Genomic DNA, 11,762 nt, shown 5'->3' on the forward strand with positions numbered 1-11,762 from the left:
GGGATACAAAAAAGAGTGACTGCTCCAGTAAGACCAGGATAAATAATCTCATAGTTAGTAGAGAAAGGAAAACAAGATTGCTTCTAAAATAGCAAGCAAGCACTATATAAACCTAAGTTTTGTACAGCTCATTTTCTTTGTTTACAGTGAATATACATGTGTGGCCTTAAATTTGTTAAGCAGAGTAACAGTGGGAAAAGGGAATGTTCAAAGGATTGTGGAGGAAATTCTTCAATATAAAGCTCTTGAAATTGTCCGCTTAAACCTTTCACCTGAAACCAGTGTTTCAGCAGTTCCACCATTTTAGTCTTCTAAAAAATGAAAATAAAGCCCATTCATATTCAGGAATGATGATTATTCAGAATTTTAGTGGTAAACACATTATTTTCCTAAGATAAAAATATAATTTTTTGAAGGTTCTGAGGTACAAGCTTTAGTTGTCCTGCCAGTGTGATGTATTCCATACCTATGCTTGGTAACTCTGTAATCAGCAAGCAGTTAAGGGTTATATGAACACTGTGAAGAGTTCATCAGCTTGTTCTTTCTCTTTGGCTTATTGCCTAATTAGAGACATGACTTTGATCACCTTCCACTTCAATAGGTTCTGATGCTCCTGTTATATAAACACCCGTGGAAGTGGCTATATCAATTGCAATGATTATTAAATCATTAATGTCTGCAAACTCCTGAAATGTTTCTGCTGTGATATTAATTTTAATTGCTCACTAGACAGTGTTAATTAGGGAAAATCCCTGGTACTGTAATTGATCTGTCAGCTCTTCTTTCATGGTGGTGAAGCTCTTTTAGGAAAGTCACTGCAGAACTCTGAAGAGAAATTGCTCCTAATGGGTGAAGCATACAACTGAATGGGAAGAGAAATGATAAAATCTTGCTAAAAAATCATCATTTAATGATTGAGAACATTAGTCATGTTTTAAAATTATTCATGTGTCTGCATCTCTTTCTGCCTATTCACCTACTATTTCATCCATAATGCTCTCCAAAAAGTGACAGGTATTTCTAATTGTACGGAAGGAAAGAGAACCTGTGGGTAACTTTGTTTTATGTTTCAGATTGTTATTGCTACTCTTTTCAAATGTTATTAACTTTCCATTCATTGATAGATCAGTAATTGGAAGAGGGATGTGTGTTTACAAACAGGTCTGCCAAAAAAAAAAAAAAAAATAAAATCCCAAATAGAAGGCAATAAGAGAGGAGAAATGTTGATGTATTTCATAATTCTGTTGTGTGCTTCTACCTCTTAGAAGAATGAATCTGTATAAGAAAGAGACCAGAAAGATTTGTCATTGTGAACTGTGTTCTTATTGACTTTTTTTTTAAGTCATGTTTGAATCCTTACAAAACTTTGCTGTTATTACATACTTTCCCTCCAGCACAACTCATATGGAAACACTGAAAAAACAGTGAAAGCCTAGCCTGAAATCCAAACATTGAGTGCATCTTCTTTGTAAACATCTGTGTTTACAAACATGATGTTTACAATCAGGAATCCAAACCAAAATTCTCAAAATTTTGCACTACCAACTACAGGTGACACATTTTCAAGAAGAGGTGATTTCCTGTTGGCATTTCTGCAGAACTGGACTTTCAGACATGTCTGAAGTTGGTCATTTTGAAAGATATCTATTAAAATCCCTGCTTATTTATAAAAACCTCAGTCTTACACTTGTTTTCAGGCAACAAGATGTGAACTGTCCTTTGTTGTTTTATTTTTTTCCATAATTGGAGACTTTCACAACAGTGTAATGAAGACTGTGGATGAGTAATTAAGTTGCCCAACTATAGATTAAGATATCTAGCACTATTTTGAAAATGTTGGCTCTGTTCTAACTTGTGCTTGTTTTCTTTACTGTAGCTGTCTGTCATTACTTTATACTTCTTTGAATGTTAACTGCTTTTGCCACAAATATATTTTTGGTCTGTGTTTGTGCCCTGTGAAGCAGCGTGGGCACTTAGGGACTTGGAGTTTGAAGGCATTCCTGTGCTGCTGCTGAAAGCAGCATCCTACAGCCTTGGGTGGGGTGCAAGTGGTGTGGATGCACTTCCCACACCGCAAAGCCTGGTGCAAAGTAGGCAGCTTCCTGGTGGATTCACACAAATAACAGAAGTTGTCCCAGTTACGTGTTTTGCCCTTCACAGCTTTTAAGCTTTGTCAATTTAGTCAATTTTTCTTCCGCAGAACATGTGTGGATTTTCTAAAGCAAACAAAAATAAAAGTTCTGTTCCTTTTAGTCCAGTAGCTTATCTTCAAAAATAATGAATTTAAGAGTCTTCAGAGAAAAAACTAAATGTATACCAAAGAGATAAGAGCCCTGAGGGCTGAAGAGATATTGGAAAGCTGCTGGTTAAATTTAGTAGACAATGAGAGCTATTAGTGTATTTAAAAATAAACTATCATTATTACAAGCTTTTATTTTAATAATAAAAAAGACCATTATTCCTTCCCTACCAACCCTCCCATGATATAACATTACATATCTCTGGTCAAAATTCTTTTTTCCAGTACTTTGATCAGCAATTCTCTTTTAAACTAGCTCCTCTCAGGCTCCTCCTTTGATCAAACTTGACAGACTGCTAGAGGATGGAGGACTAGTGTATTTAGAAGGGCAAGGAAAATCTCTGGATAGAAAATGTATTTACAGGAAATATAGTGTAAGCATGCCTCCAAAACACAAAGTCAAAATAAAAGATAGGTGCTAGTGCAAGGGAAAGACATAAGCAAGAGAAATTGGAAGGTATCTCTCCAGTGCTGCAATTCCTACTTTGCCTTGGGGTTTCAGCAAACAGCATCTGCATGAACCTTGATGGCTTGAAATCAATAATATAGATTTCATCTGCAAACAGATGCAATCTCTGCCCCTTTGTGGGAGGAGCAGCCAATCCCTCAGGCAAACCCGGTGTGTGACTTTCAGGTGCGCCCAGCGTATGTCATGGGGGTGTTGTGCAACCTGACAGGCTGCCTGGTTTTCATAATAAGCACCATGACAAATCAAGGGGTCAGATATGAGGCAAAGGACTGCTGGGGAAGGACAAGTTAAGGAGTAAAATGTAAAATAATGAGTTCATAAATGGTTTATGAGCATCATGTAAGTAAGACCTCAAGAAATATTAGTAGAAGAATATTGTTTCTGAGGGAGGAAAGCTGGGTATATGACACCCTTGAGCTAAAAACAGGTCAAAGCTCTGTTTTAAAGTCTTTTATGGATTTTTATTTCCTAGCATTTCTGTTTCAGAATGATGTTTCTTGCAATTCTTTCCTTCCTTCTCTATTCCTTGTTTTTTTCCTTGTTTTTCTGCAATAGCTCTTTTCTAGAGAAACAACAAATTTCCCCTTTAGCATCAGCATGTAATTTCTCCATTTTGACAGAATTTTAACTTCTTTTTGCTTCAGTTTTCCATCTGGAAATGAAGAAAGCATTGCTTAGTAATTGGAGAGAATGTTACAAGAGTATCTGGGTGATTTCAGAGTGTTTCAGACAGACATACCTTTCATAAAAGTAGTAATAAAGTAATAGCCAGGGAGTAGACATTTATAAAAAAAAAAAAAAAAAAAAAAAAAAAAAAGACAGCTAGAAGTGAAATAGCCTTTATTTCCAACTCTTCTGCAAACTGTATTCATGATGTTACATGCAAATCACAAGTTTTTCACTGTAGCACAACTGTGAAAACTGCAAACAGAAACAAACTATTGTTCCAAAGTATCTTTCACTTAGTTACACATTAACATCTGCAGTAGTTGTACATTCACATAAATACAATATCAACCAATTTTAGAGTTAAAATGAAAGCTTTCTTTTCAGAACTTTATCACAGAAATAAGCATATACGTTTTCTCTGGAGAAAGTAATACATCTTTATAAAGAGGTCTAATGGTCTATAATATACTGGGCTGACTGAAATGCTAAAATATATTAATCTGTAATCCTATTAGACTACCTAAAGTATATGTATGTATTGAAATTTTAAGATTATGGGAGTACAGTGTCTATACTCACTAGTGTTAGTTCAGAGTGTTTTGCATTAATAGTATCATGGGAGCTCTCTAAAACTCGTGTCACAACAGTTCTGGCCTTTCCATTATAATGAAAAAACCCCAGTTGTTACACATTTCATCAACTTTCCAACTTTTTCTTCCTCCTTACAGTTCAGTTGAACAAGTAATAGCTAATTATATTCAACTTTTCCGTGACTGACCCCCTCATGCCCCTCCAAAAAACCCATCCTGAAAATGAACCTAATTCTGTGTGCACCAGATGCTCTGGGCAAACTGTTTCTGCTACAATGTGCTTCCTCTACTGCATAGGTGATGTTCTGCTTTGACCTGTGGTTGTTCTTCCTGGAAAAAATATATTGGTTTTTTTCGGAGGAGGCAGGCTTTATTTGGTACTTTTGTGAAAAATGTGAACTCAATAGAACTTGATTTTCATTACGAAATATTTTTGCTGAAGTTTTTTTGATCAGTCTTTTAGATATCTAGATTTATGTACAATAATGACTCACATGTCCTCCCCCCCCCTTGATTTTCAACACCTTTGCTGTTCTTTTCACAAACTGGTCTTTCCTCTTTCATTCTGAAAAAATACAAAGGCAGTTGTAATCAATCCTTGCCTTCCTTTTCAGTGACTTTCCAGCTATTGTTTCAGATTTTGGCTTAAGACCCAGCTCTTAAGATAACAGCACACCTCTTGATCATTAAGTTTTCCTTCTGTGTTGTGCTCTATCAAAGGGATATACCAAATGTCACCACGGCTCAGTTAGCACCACTTTAAACAGTGAGTTGAGAATTTAAAGTAACTTTAAGAAAAGAGACTGAAGGGAGCAGAGAATGCAGAAGTTGTTCCAGACAGCCACACTCACGGAAGTCAATTAATATGCCAAATGTTAAGTTTATCTTTAACTAAGTTGCTTATTGCTAAAGAAGTAGGCACACATCTTACGCTTCCACTTGATGTTTGGGTACCACTGTGGTGCCACATTTCCCAAGCCCCACCTACCCTGGAGGCACCTGACCTCTTTTGCCATCTTGGGACTTTCTGCCAGTGACCATGTTGGCTCTGCGGTGTTTCTTCTGGGGAACTCCAGTTCTGCCAGCCACACCTTGTTCAAGTCTTTCAGAAACAGGAGCCACTCTGACTGAAATATTTTGTCTCAATAAAGGCTGAAAAAAATGACAGCACTTCTATGAGAATCTCAGTAGGCTTTAGAGCTTCAGAGAGACCATGAGAAAAACATTCACCATGTTGTGCTATGAACATCAGCTGAAGGTGGAATTGCTCTTGTCTAAGTTTATGTGGCCAAAGGTTAGTATTCTAGTCTAAACTAGTCATCTGAGTCCCTCTCTGTAATCAGCAGCAAAATATAGGTAGGTCCAGAAGTGATTCATCCTTCATACCTAAACCTAAAGACAGGCTGAGTCACTGACTGCAGAGGGAGCTGCTGGGGGTTTGAAGTTAGGTGACATGCATTGAGCTGATGGATGTTGTTTCATATTAGCCTGCTCTACTAAGAAAACAACATGTTTTAGCTGTAAACTACCTACAGGCCAGGTTCCATCACCTCTGGTTCAGAGCAGAGCACCTGGACAGTCACAGCAGCTCACAGGGCAAGTGCTGGCAGGTTCAGCTGCCATAGCTGAGTCATGTGGCTGAACCCTTAGTACCAGCATCTGTTTGGCTGTTGTCTGGCTCCAAGATTCTTCTGACAAAGAGAATTATGATTCTGAAAGGTTGTGAGTGCTTTTGAAACACTACACCATCTCAAATAGCTCAAACTTAGCACCTCTCTTCTTGACTGCAGTATCACATGGCTCTTTCTACCTCCAGGTACTACCAATAATTAGTTACTTCATTAAACACACTGAGAATCTTTGAGCTTGAAAAGCAAAACATTGTATAGAGTCTGTATCTAGTCCCTATGACTTCATTAAAATGACTCTCATGTCAGCCATCCTGGCTATTTATTATTAATCCAAATAAAGGATTAATCCTTTATTGGACTTAAGTCCAAGTGACCTTTCAGTTTACTCTGGGTTAATTTTTCTTGCATCATCCACACAGTCAGAAACCCCATCATCACAGCTACATCCTTATTCTTTCCACAATCTGAGAGGTTTCCAGTTTACCTCATTCCCTGTGCTTTTTATTTTTTGAGAATCCTTCCTGAACTCACCTCATTTTCACCTCCTCATTCAGCTTCTGGCTTTAATTTTACTTCTGATGGATTTGTCGTCAGGCAGCACACTTCTCCTGGTGGAACACATCCATTTATGTTTGAATATTTTGTGTTTACAATTCACCATCCCACTTGACTTCACTGAGAACCACCCATGTTTGTTTCCTGCTCTGACAGAATTTGTTGTCTTTGCTTTATGTTTCATCCTTGGCCATAGTGGCAAAGGTGAAATCCTGACAGTTCAGACACTATCAGGTTGCTTCCAGCCATGCTGCTGAGGTTGTTTGCAAGTGCTAGGGAAGGCTATGAAGGCTTCAGAAACTGAACATTATGAGGTTCTTATTACTGGGAATACTTGTACTGGGCAATGTTTATGTTTTGTAGTCATTCCCAGGACTTTATCACGCTACATACTCTACACCAACAGCAAAACACAGCACTTACCCATGGCCAGACACACCACATACCACACGTTCCTCATGGCACTCCTGCCTCTTCCTCTGAACCATAAACTTGGATGAAGACCAGGTTTGAAGCAAAATGTCAAGTGAAAAACTGGTGTCCTTCTCTTTCTTGTCTAGATGAAGTATCTGAACAGTCCTAAATGTTTGGAGGTTTTGGATCTGGATCATAACTGAAAAACTTTCCATTGAAAAGAACTATGCATAGATATACATTGAAAGGATAGATACCTATAAGAAAATTGAATGAATTGTTCAGCATTTTTTTGATTTAGCATTGAGATATATAATTTTAAGGTGGACTCAAGATGGAAATATATATTTGCAATCTGTTTAGAGCGACAAATATAGGATTGTTTAAAATGGCTGAACATTCATTTGGAGGAAGAAAGATCTTGTCCTCTTCCTTTAACTTACTGGTCTGTATTCTATTTACACAGTGGGCATGGACCTTGAAACTGATAGAGTTAGTGCTGAGATGATGAACTCTACCAAGAGGTTTTAGAGCCCAAGGCAATCACCCATTCTTCCCAACTTTCCTTTCACAGCAGTCCTCACTTCTGCATCACCTCCTGCCACATGGAGAATAATCCGAAAAGATGCTCAGGGAAACATTAAATCACTAAAACAGTACTAAAGGTGTCCAGAGTGTTTTATTTTCCACCGTGGCACACTTCAGAGCTTGGATCTGCAGCTGATGGATGGTAACTAGCTCAGCTGCAAGGCCACCCAATTTGGTATCAGGACTTCATTCTGTAACTGCATCTCAGCTAAATAAATGTTTCAGAGTCCCAAATCTTCTCAGTTGGCTTTCTGTTCAGCTGAGACATGCAGCAAGTTGACTTAAAATAAACAGAGAGGATGGGTGAAGTACAGTTGTGCACATGGAGATTTGCAATGTTTTTTGAATCAGTTTTTATTTTACAACTAAAGTAATATAAATAGATTGAAAGCTACACTTGCAGATTCTTGAGCCTTCCAACGTCAGGCAGATTCTGAGTTTTATTCTGTGAGGAATCATTCCTTTTGCAATTTACTGCAGTCTCCCCAGAATGTGTTATTGGATTTGCCATAAGTTCATTTCTTAGGGTACTCTGAAGAGAGTCAGCTGATAACTTTGGAACCCCATTTCCATGGCTGGTATAATTGAATCTGTGGATAGGCATTCAGAGTTTTATACATTAAGCACATGAAGAAAGACAGAAAATACTCAAATTTTGTAATTTTGGGAATTAAACATTCCCTAAATCTTTTTACTTGTTTCCTTGAATTTTGCAGGACACAATTTTTTATTGCACCCATAATAATTTTTTTCCCATAAGAAATCTGCAATATTATCTTAGGTTCTGTGGATTAATCAGCAGAATTAGATTTTTATGTACTCCAGCAACTGTACAGATTTTTATATATAAGGTTTATTGTTGATATTTGCCTCTGTCCTCATGTAAGACAAGATGTTAACATAATACAAAATTTGAATATCAGGAGAATTTACTTGTGATGGTCTGAGATCAGGCACGGGTAGCAAAAAATGGGGATTTTAAGACAAAGGGGCTATAGAAGAAAAACATGCTCTTGGACAGAGCACGATGAGACTTTTTATCAGTGGGCAGAGAAGTCCTCTTGCCATCCCATCACTTTGTTTCCACAATGGTTTAGGAGCAATTTAAGATACTCTACGAAGTAGAATCTTATCTCATGCTCTGGAGAAATGAGGTGGTCTTTCTCCATTAACAGTAGTGTTGTAAAGTTATATAACCTATAGAAATGAAAATTCAAGAAAACTAACTACTAGTCAGATTATTGGTTTTTTAGAAAAATTCACAGAAATTACATGATTTTCAGTCTCTTTATAGTATCAAACGTCAAGGAATGAATCTTCTTCTATAAAAAGGTGAAGGAACAGAAACCTATTTCTGCTGCTACCAGAGCAGATGGAGGCAGCTCTGGGAGAGTTCTTGTTAAATCCAGTAGATGCCTGGAGAGTCACTTCAACTTGTGTTTGCAGGTGAATACAGAAGACTATATCACAGTTTGATGTTGGTTGATTTTTGTGTGTGATAAACTGCTTCCTAAATTCAGTTTCTTGCAGAAAATAAATGCTGAAGGAGGACTAGTCCTCAATAAAGGAGGGGCAAGCCCCATCTTTCCAAGTTCAATATATAGCTCTCTGTGCCAGGTCCCCCACAGAGAGGCTTCAGGTGTGTTTCTCTTTTTGGTCTTGTTGCTGCAAAGCTTATCCTGTTTCTTTTCACTGGCCTGATGTTCTTTTTATTTGGCCACACTGAAGTTCCTAGAAGGTTGAAATTATACTACACCATGAAAAGATTTGTGATTTGACATTTGATTTTGCAGTAGCTGTGTTCAGAGCTCTTTGCAGACAAATAATATGTCACATCACAGTTCTGAGAAATATAATCTAAGAGATCTAAAAGCAAGACAAGGTACCAAAGAGGAAAACAATGAAGAGTGATGATAAGTTTTGCAGGAGAAGCTATGTACATAAAAAAGGACAGGAATGTCTCATAAGCCTCTGCTTGACTATGCAATTCATTCATTTCTCGACCATTTGTGTGTTTAGTTTTTTGTTTCCTTGGGGTAAAAATAGACAAAAAATCAAGCAGAAGGATGTAAATCCTAATTGGAAATATTGTTCAGAAAAAGAAAAAAAAAAAAAGAAGAAAAAGAAGAAAAAAAGAGAAAGATTTTACAAGAATGAGGAGGATAGAATGCTGCTTTGTGTAACATGATTGACACAGGAATGAGTTCATTGGAGATATAAACACAGAAAGGGAGGGGCTAAGATGATCAATTCAAATTGATGAATAACCATGGAAGTGGTTAAGACTTCCTACTCACCAATGAGAAAAACAGTGATGTAAGAAGAGGTTGGGTTGGCAGGAAGGATAAGAGCAGCATTCCCCTGAGAGTGCTCAGCTGTATCAGACAGAGTCTAAATCTTGGCTCTGGCTGTTTTTGCAATGTCTTATGTTGATCATCAGCTGATCAATAATCATGGGGTTTTTTATTTATAACTCAATTATCACTACCCAGTGGTTCATGCTGCAGCTTATGATAAAAACAAAATTGGTGTTCTCATGGGGCTCTTTATTATTGAGGCAAACTGTAAAACCCAAAATATTATTGCTCTTAGATATTTTTAATTCTATTAATTGCTGAGGCAACCCAACTCCCCTATAAATGTGCAAAGTAATTTTACAGGATTTTTTGTTCTTTCAGGAACTAGACAAGTTTCTTGAGATGGATATATGTAACTCAGTTTGATCTGGAGATTGTTTTCTCTGTTACTGTTTGGTTTTCTGTTATATCCCCAGATGCATTGGCAAGTATAAGCCATCAAAATTCTCAACACCTTTTGTCATGGAGACCTTCCTGTTCTAAGGTGCCTATTACACTGCTGTCTGCAAATGAGCTGAGTTGTCCTTTCTAAGCCTGTTTTATTTCCAGGGGTGGGACATCTACCATCTCTCCCTCCAACAGTCCACTGCAATGAATTGATATAGTCCCGTTTAGGCTTGCAGGATAAATTCAGGATAAATACAGGCCCATCACTAAACCCCCCCAAAACTTGGAGGCATCTCTTTGCAGGGTAAAGCTAAGCCCAACATCTGATTATTTGTTTGCTACTGACATAGACTGTTCTTTCTCAAAAGCTCTTGGACATTCTAAGTATGGCCTTTTTCCAGTTACTCTATCTTTGTGGAGTTTCTTTCCAACACCCATTTACACAGAAAAGAAAAGCAGTGAATCAGTAAGCTGTGGTCTTTAAGAGGCTGCTTGCACCAGGCAGGAGCTTGCAAATCCTTATTTGTGGAAGATGTTCACCAGAGTTCATGAACAGGAGACAAAGTTGCTATGGGAAAAATTATTTAAGAACAATGTTCTTACATGCTAAACTGGGCTGTAGCCCAAGGATACTCATGGGCTATGATGGTGCCTTCCTCTCTAAGGCAGCAAAATTTTGCTGTGGGACATCAACCTCCATAGCAAGGGGGATGCACAAATTGTCACCCCTTTCCAGACTTGATTTGTATCTTGCATTGATACTACTCATCCAGGGCTTGTGTAAGGAAGGCTACACATCCATGATGGGAACTCCTGGGTTTTTGTGGAAGAGCCTAATTTGCACAGTGAGCATCAGTTTATCTCTACCTTCAGTTGTGTTCCAATGCTGGCCAGTGTGTCTGAGCAGGTCAGACCACACGAAAATAATAACTATGCAATGGTGTCTGGTAAAAGCTCACTGTATGCAGCTGTTATTTCTGCTTTCTCCACAAATTATATACACAGGGAATTAACACCGTGCATTTTATTCTTTCTATGGAATCTAGTCCAACAACAGGTTTTTAAGAAGAGATACATTTCTTCAGAGGAGAACTTCAAACTCCCTGCTGCTTCTGACTTGGGCTGTGCAGCACACTGTAAGACAGTGGCCATATTCTGAAATGAAAAACAGTAAATCCTGTGGAATACCCCTAACCTCATATATTTCAAATTTGCTGATTCTGTGAGCTAACAGTTACCCTGAGTGTCACCTCCTTACAAGGTTCCCTGCCTAAGCTCTCAGCCAGGTATCTGGGTATGGCCATCGTGCTTTTGGATCCTCACAGTCCAGTACCAGCCCCACTCACAGAGAAATTAAGTACCTAACGGGATTCTTGCTTTAAAGTAACAGTACCTTAATGGATACAGCAAAATCAGAGTATACTTTGTAATAAAATATTAACTTGAAGAGTGGTATTTTTATTTGTATGCATTCAATAGTACACAGATTCTTTCATGGGAATATAAACATAGAAACTTAGAAACATCCATATCAGATCTGACCAGTTCTCCATTTAATAGGATTCAAAAGCAGATGAAATAAACTCTACAGGAGGCAATGACAGGATAACCTTCTCCCAAGAGAAAGTTTCTGCTTAATCCCCATTGATGTAATGTTTGGCTGATTCCACAAAACGTGAAAGCTTACTTCCCTTAGAAAAGTAATATACATATTATGGAACAATCACTATTTCTTACTTATACATTTATGTACAGCAATATTTACAATATATTGCAAGGAGTACAGTCTCTATCTCATTCCTT

This window comes from Calypte anna, chromosome 3 (assembly GCF_003957555.1).
Source record: "Calypte anna isolate BGI_N300 chromosome 3, bCalAnn1_v1.p, whole genome shotgun sequence".
Taxonomy (NCBI): Eukaryota; Metazoa; Chordata; class Aves; order Apodiformes; family Trochilidae; genus Calypte; species Calypte anna.